Below are 15,591 nucleotides of genomic sequence, written 5' to 3'. Positions count from 1 at the left end.
AAGTGCTGCTTTTGACACAGTTGATCACAGTATCCTCTTACATCGCTTGGAGACTTGGGTAGGCATCAAGGGCTCGGCTCTTAGTTTATTATGCTCATACCTCTCCAGCAGAACTTTTTCTTCCATTCTGGATAACTCTACTTCCTCGATGGCTCATTTGAGTTGTGGTGTCCCTCAAGGCTCAATTCTTGGCCCCCTTCTGTTTTTCTATATACATTCTGCCTCTTGGCAAGGTTATTCAAAATCATGATGTGTTTTACCATTTTTATGCTGATGACACTCAGTTATTATACATGCCACTAAACCCCACAGATCCTAGCAGCCTAGCAAATCTCACAGCTTGCCTCTCTGATAGTAAATTCTGGATGTCCCAAAATCTTCTTAAATTTAATTATGATAAGTCTGAGGACATTCTGTTCAGTCCCCCAAATTCCATCAGCCCTTGTGGTACTAATCTTGGTGGTCTGTCAAATAGTATTAAGTAGGCTGCTAGGAATCTAGGAGTAAAATTCAATGCTAACCTCTGTTTTGATAATCAAGTCAAAAATGTTGCTCAGTCGTGTTTCTTCCAGCTCAAGATAAGCTTAAAATTAGGTAATTTTTATCAATTGTAGCTCTACAAAAAGTTGTACATGTTTTTATCTATTCTTGGGTTGATTATTGCAATGCACTTTACACGGGTATCAGCCAGGGCTCCCTCTACCATCTCCAGTTGGTACAAAAGGCCACTGCTCAACTCACTATCGGGACAAAGAGGCATGATCACATCATTCTTGTTCTTGCCTCCCTACACTGGCTCCCTGTTAGATTTCGAATTGATTTTAAAAATGTATTGCTCACTTTTAAGGCCTTAAATGGTCTTGCTGCTAAATACATCTCTGATTTATTGACCTGGTATGCACCCTCTCGACCATTCTGAATCACAGATGGAGCCCTGCTGGTTATTCCCAGGTCATGGTTTGTCCCAAAGAATGACTTGGCTTTTGCTGTTAGAGATCCCACACTATGGAACTCTCTGCCTACTGAACTTAGACACAATAAGTCTCTAGCGTCTTTTAGATCTCTTCTAAAAGTTTTCTCTTTGTGAAAGCTTTTGGAAATGTTTGACATTTGTTTTCATTTATACTGTTTTTACATTTATTCCTATTTATTTGGTCTTATGTAGTGGTACCTCCTCTGTGCTCATGTCATTTGGTCTTATTCTCATTTTTGTTAAGAAAAGTGCGATATGAATAAAGTTCATTATTATTATTATTATTATTATTATTATATTGCGTCATAGCTTTAAGGATATTAATAACCACCTATGCTTGTTCCATGTCTTGAGTAGTACACGGTTTGTGGAAAAGGATTTGCAATCGTAAGGCAGCAAAACAAAATTTTACTCTGCTTCCTTTGGTGCAAGTCGTTTTCAGTTATTAGGTGTGGATCCAGGATGGTGGTACTTTTAGAATTATTGTTTCAAGATGTTTTTCTGTATTTGTTGTTTTCACTGAATGAATGAAGTGACTGTGAATTCTATTTGCTTATGAAGATAACAAATGACCATCTTTTTATATTTATGGCTGTATCAAAAACAATTAAATAAATGCAATAATGCAATAAAATGTTTAGTGAACACAAATATATTGCACCTGGATGAACTATAAGGTACAACAACACTACATTTTGCTATGATGACATTTAATGAACAAAGTAAACAACCAGTGTATTTTGTTATTGATAGCACATGCTAGAATTGAATCAATAACATTAGCACTAAAAAGCTTACCAAAATGTAAAATGCTCATTGACATATTTATTTTAACTAAGACTACTTTTATTTGATTTTTTTAGTTGGGGCATGCTAATATGGTATTACTTCCATCAACAAAGACCAAGTGGCAAACCAGTGGTTTTGTGAATTGTTAAATTCACACTACCTATATGTCAAGGTTTCTCAGTAACAAAGTGATAACAAGGTGAGGCCTATTGGCAATTGAGACATTCTCCCAAGTTTTATGCCACCATGTTTAAGACATAGATAATAAAGCCACAATAATGCATTTTCTTTCTTACTGCTATGCATAAAGTTTTAATATCATTTTATTTGTAACATATAGTTATGATTTGCGGTATAGTTACATGATATGCCACAGTTAGAGCCACAGCGGGACGGAGTACAATTTGTATGTATTATTTCTGTCAGAGCAACAGCACAGCCTGGCATTGTTTAAGACATATAAATCTGATACACGAAACATTTCTTTCTGCTATATAATTGTCATAGAGACAGTATGAATAGTGAAATGCATAATGTTTCACTATAAACAACACAAGACCAAATATTGGAAATTCCTCACGCAAGCAAAATTATTTGACGTCAATTCAGACTTTACATAAACCTACATGGGATACACGCAGTTAAAGTATGTCAGCAGCAGTGAGTAGTTAGCTCTAACTAACTAGATCTAACATCCTTGACGTACCAAAGAGAATTTTAGATCGGCAACAAACACGTGTAAATGGAAATATAATAATGGCTCTCACCATATATCACATTTTCCCTGAATTTTGATGGCCAACACAGCAGAAAGAGTGCATCCAGTTCTTTGCCTAGCGTTGGTAAAAGCCTCTCAGCGGCATTCAAGTGGCTATTTTGGGACATGCAACATCATGGCCAATTTGCTTAATCTTTGCTCACAGTTAATCAGCATATCAAGAGAAGGTATCTAACATTTTGCAAGTAAACCACACACGAAAAGAAACAGCTGAAAATAAATAAAGTGCTAAAAGTGCTCTTTTTTAAAGTGTCTATGAGATTTACTGAAAACAAATAGATGCTGCATTTTATTTGGAAATGCAATACTACAAATACATTCATTCAGTGGGGTTTTTTCTGTTGATAATAACCAAACTAATGTCTAAAGTAGGAAAAAAAGATTTGTTTGAAAGGTGGTTCCTATATCAGACAATAATGTCCGCTTCCTGTTGTTACCTGAGGTAAAAGAGAAAGAAACTGATTAGGTGTGTAAATGACAAAGGCAGAGAATGTTTGACCGGGTGAAGGATGGGAGTGAATGTTAAGGAACATGACTTTTATAGGTCAAAGGATACTGGTAAATTTCTCTCACTCCATAGCCATGCCACAGATGGCTAGCGCTATTTCTAATTTGCCAGCAGCCTCATAATCAGATTTGAGTAGTCTTGGCCTAATAGGGATTAGCTGGACGGTTTTGTGTACTTGCTGACAGCACGATGCAGCCCTAATGCACTTTTGCCTCACAGCAAGTATTGTAACCCCCACCCCCCACCCCCATCACTTTCTAAGAGGTATTATATTTCATTTTACATCTTTCCACCTTATTTGCTGGTAAATGACATTTCTAACACATGAGATCAGAATGAAAAGCTGCAGTCTTAGAGAAAAAAAAATGCATGTCCAAATTGGGCATCAAGATGTACTTTCAACAAATACTACATTCAAGATATTTTCACACGACATGCAACACTTGAAACTTTCCCTGTGCACTTGAACTTTTGGGGATCTGAAAGCATCAGAGGTTAAAATTATCTGTGCTGTGGTGACCAGACAGTGCACCACTTACCAACTGCCCCTGACTGAGCAAAACCTGCTTATACCACCCCCCACCCCCCGCCCGAGACGTGTGATTCAAGGACAATGTCCAGGGAGGTGACAACTGGCTGTTGGGAGGTGGCGGTGGGGGTTCAAGGAGTTCAAAGTTGGGTCACACGCAGTCTTATGTGCAAAAACACTTGCATTATTTGTGCAGTGTTACAAGGGGTTTTCTTAGAAACAGCTTTGCTTGACCCGTTAAGTTGAAATTGAACAAGGGCAAAAACGCAAGTGGTGAGCGTTGCATAATGGGGAGTATTTCAGCTTTGAAGATGTGTTATTATTAATGATCCTCCCATTGCAAACAAACACTAACTGCACTTAACATGCCCTCGCATCATTTAGGTCAACGGGAAGGCAGAAGCAGCGGTCAAAATCGCAAAGAACCTGTGCGAGAAAGCACTACGGGATGGTGAGGATGCCTGGAAGGCGATCTTACAATGGAGAAACACCCCAACAGAGGGTATGGACAGCAATCCTGCCCAACGACTGATGTCACGGCGTTTGAAGTCAGCTCTGCCAGTGGTTGATGCACTTCTTTAGCCACACGTTGTTACGGATGTTGTAGATAAACTGCAGCACAGGAGACAAATCTCGAAACTCATCTACGACAGGACTGCTAAGCACCTACCTGAGCTTGCAGTGGGAGAAGCAGTTCGGATGAAGCCACTACCAGGGGACATGACTGGCATCTGGCAACGGGGAGTGTGTCTGCAGAAAGTGCCCCCACAGTCATATCTGGTAGAGATCAAGGGCTCCTTGTATCGTTGCAATCGAGTCGATCTACGCATGCCAGAGACAAGGCCATCACAAAACCCTAAGGCTGGCGCAGAGGGGCCTTCATCTGAATGCAGTGGGCCTCAGCCACAGAGTGAAATGACCCTCTCCCAGCAGGCTCTACAGCAGTCCACGGGCTTCGGGCCCACCACAGACTTTGGACACCTCTGCTGTCCCATCGTCACCCAATTCCCCTGCTCTCTCTCGATATGGCCGTCAGATACGGCCTCACATGGGCTGGTTCTAATGTTCAGTGTTTAGACAGGCTGTTTAATTGTTTTTGAGATCTAGATATAACCATGTCTTGAGTGAAGTTCACAAGCTGGTATTTCAAGAAGTGTTTTGTTTACTTAAAGGAAAGGGAGATGTTACGGGTAGTATTATAGCACCACCCAGTGGATGTTAGCTGTAGTCGATGTTACGTAAGGCACGCAGTCTCCTGCGTGCGACCGTTCATCTGCATTGTTGATACTTACAGTTTGACACTAAAGCCCCTTAACTGTTAACTTGGAGTATGCCTCGTTTTTACACACCACTAGCTCAAACAGTAGCCTCTCCCACTAGGTTTAATGATTACATAAAAAATACAATCAACACATTTCCTACCAAATAAAGCACATACAGGTTCTTAAACCCAAATATATTTAAACAAGTGAAACCGGTTATTTTTTTGCCCGGTGCGGGATTCGATACGAAGTGTAATGTACCACAAAGCGACATCGTTAACCGCTCGGCTAAAGGGTCATACCCGTTAGCTAGGGGCTAACGTGTCTTATTACTAGTTTACAGTCGTCACCCTCCCCGGAAGCGCGCCCTCGCGCTTTGTTATTCCCGCGCTCCGAAGAGACTTCTGAGGATCTGCACACTTCCGGATCCCACCGCTGCCACCAATGTAACCGGTTATTTTCTTGCCCGGTGCGGGATTCGATACGGGGTGTACAGCACCACAAGGCGACATCGCTAACCGCTCGGCTAAAGGGTCAGACCCGTTAGCTAGGGGCTAACGTGTCTTATTAGTAGTTTACACAAGGCTTATCTATTTTTATAAACATTTTCCTTGAAACAAACTGTAGCATGTAGTGCCGCGCACTGATGCTAATACGGAAGTTGATGATGCGGAGGTGGAGCAACTCTGTGTCTGATCCGTCCCGTGTGGGTTTGTGTGTGCGGTACGGTTGTCGTTAATAAAGTCATCTCGTTCTGTCGGTCATGTAGAACCACAACACGGTGTCAGAAGTCGGCCCAGTTCGTCATTTTGCCGCAGTTGAGCCGCGAGACAACGGAGTTTTCTACTAGCTAAAAGCTAAGCTAGCGCGTACCGCGTACAGACAACGAAAAGGTGAGCCACCGTCTGAAGATAATAAAAATAATACTGATAATAATAATAATAATAATAATAAATCAAACTTATATAGCGCTTTTCTAACACTCGAAGTCGCTTTACAGTAAACGTTATCCAAAGGAGTTGAATCAAGTGCAACTGGACTTGGTATATATCCGTGAAGACGTTTCGCCTCTCATCCAAGAGGCTTCTTCAGTTCTTGCCTTTCTGACTAGACCAAGCTAGTCTGACTGGCTGGTGGTGAGACTCAGAATTTATCCTCTTGGAGTCGTTGTCAGAGCTATAGATGTCCATGGCTCTTTTGTGTCCCGATGTTTACCAACGCCCGTCGCTAACAGAGCCATAGATATGAGTGGCTCTTTTGTGTCCCGATGTTTACCAACGCCCGTCGCTAACAGAGCCATAGATATGAGTGGCTCTTTTGTGTGCCGATGTCTGGCCGCGCCCGTCGCCATCGGAGCTGTTGATTTGCATTTGTTTAGCAGCAACATATCAATAGAATACCGCATGTGAAACATCCAACAATAAAAGAGCAGCTGATAGCACCCACTGTCTTTGAAGGTCTTGGGGAGTTCTCTGGAGAGGACCCCAAGGCTACACCAGTCATACATGGCTGCAGAAAAATACCACTGGCAGTAATGGACAGACTCAAAGCCACTCTGGATGATCTGTTACAAGAGATTGCACAGGTAACTGAACCAACACCGTTGGTGAATAGCCGTGTAGTCACTGAAAAGAAGGACAAAAAGAAGTTATGGGTGTGCTTGGACCCCAGTAATTTGAACAAAGCAATACTAAGACAGCATTACTCAATTCCTACAACTGATGAAGTTTTGAGCAAACTTGCTGATAAGAAAATATTCATAGTGCTCGACGAAAAGGATAACTACTGGCAAGTAAAGCTAGACAAGGAGTCATCACTACTGTGCACATTTAACACACCATGGGGGAGATATTGGTTCAAACACCTACCATTTGGAATAAAGTCAGTGAGTGAAGTCTTCCAGCAACGCAACTGTGAAACATTCAGAGATGTCCAAGGAGTTCACATCATAACTGATGACATGATTATCGCTGCATCTACAGAGAAAGAACACGATGGGATAATACAGAAGGTGATGGCCAGAGCAAAAGAGGCCAATGTGAAATTCAACAAAGGGAAAATACAGTATAAGGTGAGCAGTGTAAACTACATGGGCCACATTGTCACTGCAGAGAGTGTTAAGCCAGATGAAGCAAAAGTTAAGGCCATTGCTGAGATGCTGCCACCTACTGACAAAACAGGAGTACAAGGAATGCTTGGCATGATCGAATACCTAGCGCAGTATATCCCTGGCGAGACCATCATAACAGCTCCGCTAAGACAGCTGCTACGGAAGTAAAATATGTGGCAGTGGCAACATAACATGATGATGCAGTCAACAAACTGAAACATATCCTCATAACTGCTCCTGTGCTCAGGTTCTTCGATCCAAAGAAAGAGGTCATAATACAGGCTGACGTTGTCTAAAGATGGCCTGGGGGTATGTCTCTTACAAGAGGGTCACCCAATAGTCTATGCATCAAGGGCACTGACAGAGACCGAAAAGAACTGGACATATTGAGAAGGAACTCTGTCAAAAAATTACACCAGTATGTGTATGGGGTGAGGGTGAATGTTCAGTCAGACCCCAAACCATTGGAAAGCATCCTGAGAAACAACTTGGAATAGCTCCTTCCAGACTGCAGAGAATGCTGCTTGAGCTGCAACAATATGACTTAAATGTCACCTAAACACCAGGTAAAGATCTACTGATCGCAGACACATTCTCATGAGCTGTCATACAAGAACAGCACATGGCAGTAGATGACGTCATGGACGAGAAAGCTGTCTATGCTTTGGAGCCCACAGATGCCGTGAGTACTGAGACTCTAGAGCAGCTCAAGGGTGAAACAAAGAAAGATAAAACACTGCAACTGTTACAAGTCATACACAGAGATGGTTGGCCCCGACACATGGAGCAGGCAGGCTCAAGACTGACATTATACAAGCCTATCAGACACATAGTGACTGTGAGAGAAGGGATCATTTTTTCTGGAGACAGGATAATCCTCCCAAGCACAATGAGAACAGAAATGCTACAGAAGCTACACATAGCTCATCAAGGGATGCAGCGGACTAAAGCACTGGCCAGAAAGCACTGGTACTGGCCAAGAATGACAAGAGACATGGAACAAATGATTGAGACTTGTGGTACGTGCCAGCAGTTCCAGCTCAGAAACCAGAAGGAGCCACTGATCTCACATGACATCCCTGAGCTTCCTTGGCTCAAAGTTGGGACTAACATCTTTGAAATAGAAGGCCATTCATTTCTCTTGATAGTAGACTACCTCTCAAAATATCCAGAGGTACTGAACATAAAGGACAAGACATTACACACTGTGATCAGCAAGATGAAATTGGTCTTCTCTATAAAAGGAATACCAACGAAGATAGTGTGTGACCATGTTACATTTGCAAGTCAGAAAATGAGAAACTTTGCAACATCATGAGGCATAAAACTTATTCACTCCAGTCCAGGTTATGCACAGTCAAATAGACTAACTGAGAGAACAATGAAAATCAGAAAGTCATGCTGAAGAAAGCACAACATGCAAACACAGACCCCCATCCCGCACTTCTCACCTTGAAGAACACACCTGTAACAGGGATGGAGTACTCCCCAGCACAAATGGTCATGGGCAGAGTCCTCAGAAGCACTCTACTGAGCTCCATCACAGTTCTCCATCCAGCAGTGCCCAAAGATGTACACTCAACTCTCCAAAATCTACAGAAAAGACAGCAGCAGTACTTCAACAGAGGAGCAAAGTGGCTTCCAGAACTGTACCCAGGTAGTACTGTTCACATGGCGACAGCACAAGGTTGGCGTCCAGCTGTGGTCACCGCACAGAGAGATGAACCACAGTCCTATGACATAGTGACATCTTCAGGACAGCACTGCAGACGCAACAGACACCATCTGAAGCACCAGCACTCAGATGAATTCAGAAATAGACTTAACAGATGACAAGCAAAACAACACACTCGACACAGGTACAGCAGTGAGTGTTGACATCAAGCTCTCATCCTCATCAAGGCCAGCTCAAACCAGGAGTGGTCGAGTTATTTGACCACCTTAGAGATACAAAGACTTTCTGATGAGCCGGTGGTGAGAGTCGCACTCCAACTATGCTCATTAAAAAAGAAAAAGAAAAAAAATTGTTCAGGAAACAAATGTGATTTGACATGTTAGAATATTTGAAATATTTTCTGTTCTTTGCAAGGAGAAGACACAATATTATGCTCTCAGACACTGATTAGCCATTGTCATGTTTGACATTCCCAAAACAGTCACAGAAGAGTAATAGATCATCTGTACTATTTGAGCAGAAAGTTTTTTTTCTTGTGTTGAAGCAAATGTGTGAGTTAGACAATAACAGTAATGAGTCCCAAAGGTCAATCCTAAACAGATCTTCATTATAGCAATGTTGAATTGTAACTTTCATGTTGCGAAAGGAGGATGTAGTATATAGTGCCACGTACTGATACTAATACGGAAGTTGATGATGTGGGGGTGGAGTAACTCTGTGTGTGCTTGGTCCGGCCACATGTTCAGTGTATTGTGTATGCAGCACAGGTTATCGTTAATAAAGTCATCTCATCCAGTCAAAGTTCAGTCTCTGTATATTCATCAGCTAAGTCGAGTCTTCCGGTTATGTAAAACCATAACACAAACCAAGTTATTTGCAACAAAAAAGAATATTACGAACAAGGAACATGCAAGTCATGTGTCCATGAAAGCATGCACGAATGTACTATTTAACAGAGGAAAATGTTGCGCCCCTGACTTGCCAACCAAACTCATTGATGGGGGACGGTGAGACAAATACGCACTGCAACAAATGATATGCGAATAAGATTTTTGTGTGAATGTAAATGAAAATAGAACTACTGAGAAACGGAGAAGGAAAGAAGGATAATAGTGAGGTTTACTGCTTGGTGAGAATGGAAGGGAGCGCGGCAGTCAGTGACTGCTCCGTCACACCATCTGAATCTCATATCGGGGCAATGATTTAGCTGCCCTGAGCTACTCAAAGTTGGTGTTTTGGTGTGCCAACTTAGCCCAGCTGGCTGTGTATGTAGCAATATATCAAGCCAGATGAAAGGCATTGCAAAATGTGGAACTCAAACGCAAGTCACATGTAGGAAGCTGCACTTCATTATCGTCTAGTGGTCAAACCAAAGAGAAAACTGACATGCGGTAAAATGGGAATGATTTTTGTGATTTGAAAAAAAAATCAACAAGGGAATACATGTGTTCAAATAAAGAAATCAGGGATGGGCAACATGATCCAGAAAGGGCTGGTGTGGGTGCAGGTTTTTGTGCCAACCAAGCAATTACACACCTGAGTCTACAAATCAAGGTCCTTAGCAAAGACTATTGTTTGACTAATAGAATCAGGTTGGAACTAGACTATTGCAGCAAGGAATATGCATGTACCTGAGGCTGGGGCATCTGATGCAATGTAGATATGTTTGTGATTCATGAGAGTTGTGTCATATAACTTGCGTGGCCTTGGTCAGAGCGCAGGGGACAAAGCGCAACATATTGATATAGACAAGCTCCTGGAGAACGCTGATAGCTTATTTATACAAGAGATGTTATTAGCTAAACAAGCTAGATAAACTTAATTTTGTTAATAATGATTTCCATGGGGCAGAGGAGTCAACAGCAGACCTAAGCATGGGGATAGTGCATGGCAGAATACCTGGGGGAGTGGCCATTCTCTGGCACAAGAAATATGATCCACGGATCAGTGTGATTAGATTAGCGCTGGACTGGTGCATAGCAATCAAAGTTGTACATAATAGGAATGTCTTTATAATTTCAAATGTTTACACTCCTTATGAATGTTGCCAAAATGAGGATGAATACCTTAATAGGCTCGCTTTTATTAGTTGATTTATTAAAGAAAGTGCATAAACGTGTATATTTGTTGTTGGAGACATGAATGCTGATATCTCAGATAATAATTCCTTATTTGGTCAACACTTAATCCAATTTTGTCAAGATTGCAAGTTGGTTCGTTCTAGTAAAGTGCTGCTGCCAGTAGATAGCTACACTTACACCAGTGAAGCATAGCGTACAACATCCTGGCTGGATCACTGTATATGTACAGCCGATGCTCATGAATGTTTAGAGAACATGGAGATCTCGTATGGTCTGGCCACAACAGATCACATACCTGTGTCTATGATATTAAATGTGGAGCATCTACCTGAGTTGACCAGTTATGTTAACACTGAACAAAGTGGGAAAGTAGATTGGTCTAGGCTTACAGAAGCAGACTTAAAGCATTGTAATTCACTGACTGATAAGAGCCTAAGTAATATTGATATACCATTTGATGTTATTCTGTGTGGTACCATTAACTGTAAAAACCAAAACCACACGTGTGATCTATGTTTAATGTATGATAAAATTGTGAATTGTCATAGGTTCGAATCCCCGTGTTAACTCTGGCTTGGTTGGGCGTCCCTACAGACACAATTGGCCGTGTCTGCAGGTGGGAAGCCAGATGAGGGTATGTGTCCTGATCATTGCACTAGCGCCTCCTCTGGCCGGTCGGGTGCCTGTTCAAGGGGGAACTGGGGGAAATAGCGTGATCCTCCCACACGCTACATCCCCCTGGCGAAACTCCTCACTGTCAGGTGAAAAGAAGCGACTGGTGACTCCACATGTATCGGAGGAGGCATGTGGTGGTATGCATCCCTCCCTGGATCAGCAGAGGGGATGGGGCAGTGACCAGGACAGCTCGGAAGAGTGGGGTAATCTACCGGATACAATTGATGAGAAGGGGGGGGGTTGTGAGTTGTCTAAATAATGGCAATAAATCATTCTGTCAAAAAAGAGCTAAACAACATAATGTCAGGCCAGGATGGAATGAATATGTAGCTGAACTACATGTAGAGGCCAAAGAAGCTTTTTAAAACGGTCTTGTCAGGAAAAGCTAGGCATGGCCCAGAGTGTGAACACAAGAAACACACTAATGCTAGACTTAAATATGCTGTATGTTTTATTAAAAGAAATGAGCAGACCATGAGGGAAAACTCCAAGGCCAAAAAGCTTCAGCAGAATAATGTCTATGACTTCTGGAAAGAAGTTAAGGTTATTAATAATAGCAAGATGTCCTTGACATCCATCATTGATGGGATTACTTGGCCTGAAAGTATTGCGGAATTGTGGAGAAAACACTATAGAGATATTTTTAATTGTGTAAAGAGTGATGAATTTAATGTTGGTGATGTCTCTAAAAATTATGATGTGGTTATTAGACCTGATGAAGTGTGCTATGCCATTGAGGAATTGTCAGTGAACAAAGCATGTGGCCTTGACCAAATAACAACAGGACATCTTAAGCATGCTAGCCACAGAATCTCAGTGTTACTTGCTATGTGTTTTTCTGGATTGTTAATGCATGGCATCCTACCTGACTGTATGTTGTGTGTCTTACTACTGCCAGTAATCAAAGACAAAACTGGTAAAATATCCGGCATGGAAAATTATAGGCCAGTTGCTCTGGCTAGCATACTTTCCAAAGTATTAGAATGAATTATCTTGGATAGGCTTCGAGAAGACATCAACTACTGACCATCATTTGGTTTTAAAGATAAAACACGGCACAGATTTGTGCATATATACACTGAAGGAAGTTGATAGATGACATAACACTACAGTATTTGTGTTTTCTGGATGCGTCAAAAGCATTTGACAGAGTTAATCATGGTGCATTGTTTGTTAAACTACAAGAGTAAGGTGTCCCCTCTTATTTGATAAGGATCTTGCACTTTTGGTATTCATATCAAACCATGCAAGTTAGATGGGGTAAGAGTATATCTGCACCCTTCCTTGTGACCAGTGGGGTCCGACAAGGTGGAATACTGTCATCTGTTCTCTATATTTTGTATATGGATGATCTTTCTAAAAAGTTAAGGGTGTAAGCCTGGCTGTATGGAGGGGAGTAGTCTTATTAACCATCTGATGTACACCGATGACTTAGCTGTCCTGTCTCCTTGTAGTGCTGGCTTACGGCAACTGCTCAGTCTGCTCAAGTTATGGTGTGCAGCATGACATTAAATTTAACTCTAAAAAGAGTGTTGTCATGGTTGCTAAAACCAAGGAAGATCAGAAGCAAAGAATTTCGTTAATTCTTCATGGCAGACCAAGCCCTAAACCAAACGCTAAATGTGGTGAACAAAGTAAGATGTTTGGGTCACATCATCAGGAATGATTTATGTGATGATGATGATGTGCAGCGCCAGTGTTGCAAACTGTATGCACAAGCCAATATGCTAGCACGCAAATTTCATATGTGTACAGATGATGTTAAAACTGCTCTTTTTACGGCCTACTTTACTCCACTCTATACTGCCCACTTGTGGTGCAATTATCGTAAAGCAAAAATGAAAAAGCTACAGGTAGCATATAATGATGCATTCAGAATCTTGCTCAAGCTTGCTAGATGGACAAGTGCAGTCATATGTTTGTGTCTAGTAATGTTCCCCCTTTTCATGCTGTGTTGAGGAATTTTATGTACAAATTTATGTGTTGATTAATTGATTAAAAAAATGATTTATTGGTTGATATTGGTTGACTAATAGAATGAGGTGTGTAACTGCTTGGTTGGAACAAAGACCTGCACCCACACCGGCCCTCTCTGGATTATGTTTCCCATCCCTGATAGATTGTTTCATTCTGTTATGTTCTTTCTAAACTATACAGAATGGACGGTTAAAGCACTTGAACTTGCTTACTTTTGACTTTATTACATAACTGTTTTGCCATTATATACAACTCTAGCAAGCATTACTTGTGGTCCGTGTCACACTCTAATTGCTCCCAACACAAACTAGGAACAACAATCTTATTGTTGCATAGATGAGCTTGAGAGCTCTGGAATTTTTATTTTAATTTTCCTTTTCTTTTTATTTTAATTTTGCTTTTATTTTTATTTTTTGGCCTGCCACTTTATGAAACGTATCACACTAGACATTTTCTTGATTTTGGGATGCAATGCCCTCAATTTTTGTTTCAAAAAACTGAAAGAAAAAAAAATCATTCTGTAAATGTGCCCACTGGAGCCCTGTAAGAAAGTGCCTTCTGAATTTTTGCAGTGTTTTCTATTTCTATTTTCTAGGCTGCACTTTAAGGGCTCGTGATCCAATACAGGGACCTGACCTCTGCCTACTAATGTGAGTGAACCACCTATTTCCAAAATCTAAACAGTTTCACTTTTGCGAAGTACACAGCTCATCAGTATCACTTCTTGTTCCACCAACCAATAAAAGAATACATTTAGTTCCCACTATCTATCCAACTATCTGTCCGCATGATTACTTCGATGGAGGACAGAGGTTCCCATCAGCAGGACCTATACCTTGGTACTAACTAGAAAACTAATGTAGTTTTGCTTTGAGACTAAGATCACCCCAGGCATGGGGTATTACAGTTAAACATCAGGTAAACCAACCAGCTCAGATGTAACTTGTAGTCAAACAAGTAGTTCCATCTTGGGATCGCCGATTTGAATCCCCGTGTTATCTCCAGCTTGGTTGGGCATCCCACAGACACAATTGGCTGTGTCTGTGGGTGGGAAGCCGGATGTGGGTATGTGTCCTGGTTGCTGCACTAGCGCCTCCTCTGGTCGGTCTGGGCACCTGTTCAGGGGGGAGGGGGAACTGGGGGGAATAGTGTGATCCTCCCGTGTGCTACATCGACCTGGCGAAACTCCTCACTGTCAGTTGAAAAAGAAGCGGCTGGCAACTCCACATGTATCGGAGGAGGCATGTGGTAGTCTGCAGCCCTCCCTGGATCGGCAGAGGGGGTGGAGCAGCGACTAGGACGGCTTGGAAGAGTGGGGTAATTGACCAAAAGACATAAGTTATTTTTGGTCACTTAGTCCTTTACAATTCAGGTGTTTCTTTGATTTATATTACACACACACGTTGAAAAGACATGCACATTACGTGTAAAACCTTTGAGATTTTTCTAGGTAGCACAATCTATTATTGCATTTTTAGGTAGGTTTTTCCCTTTGAAATAGAGCTTACATTCACCTCAGCCCAATCCTGGGTAGAGTCATATTGCTATGAGCAGGTAATATTAATACTATGACTATGTCTATAAGCTCACCAAATACTCTGTTAACTGTGCAATTTAATCTGTGATATGACATTACTGAATTTCATCTCACGCTTAAGGAATAGCATTTTAAAGCTATCTGCTGATGTTCATAAAAAATTTAAGTTCCAAAAGGCTCAAAACTACCTTTTACTTTTCACATTTTACTTTCACTAAATAGATTGAGGTGGCGCTGTGGTTAGCGCAGTCGCCTCACAGCAAGAAGCTCCTGGGTTCGAGCCCCGGGGTAGTTCAACCTTGGGGGTCGTCCCAGGTCATCCTTTGTGTGGAGTTTGCATGTTCTCCCCATGTCTGCATGGTTTTTCTCCGGGTGCTCCGGTTTCCCCCTACAGTCCAAAGATATGTAGGTCAGGTGAATCGGCTATACTAAATTGTCCCTAGGTGTGAATATGTGTGTGTGTGTGTGTGTGTGTGTGTGTGTGTGTGTGTGTGTGTGTGTGTGTGGGCCCTGTGACAGTTTACAAACGGTGACCTTACAGTGATTCCTTCTTGGAAGGAAGATGAAGAGGGCACTGATGAGATGGAAAGTGATTATCATTGCCCTCTTAGTCTGCTTGAAGGTGAAGATAACAAATGGGAAAATAGTCTCCCATAATAAATGGGAAAATAGTCTACCTGTGGACAACATGATGGCT

This window comes from Lampris incognitus, chromosome 14 (genome assembly GCF_029633865.1).
Source record: "Lampris incognitus isolate fLamInc1 chromosome 14, fLamInc1.hap2, whole genome shotgun sequence".
In the NCBI taxonomy this organism is placed as follows: Eukaryota; Metazoa; Chordata; class Actinopteri; order Lampriformes; family Lampridae; genus Lampris; species Lampris incognitus.
This window is presented reverse-complemented; position numbering follows the sequence as displayed.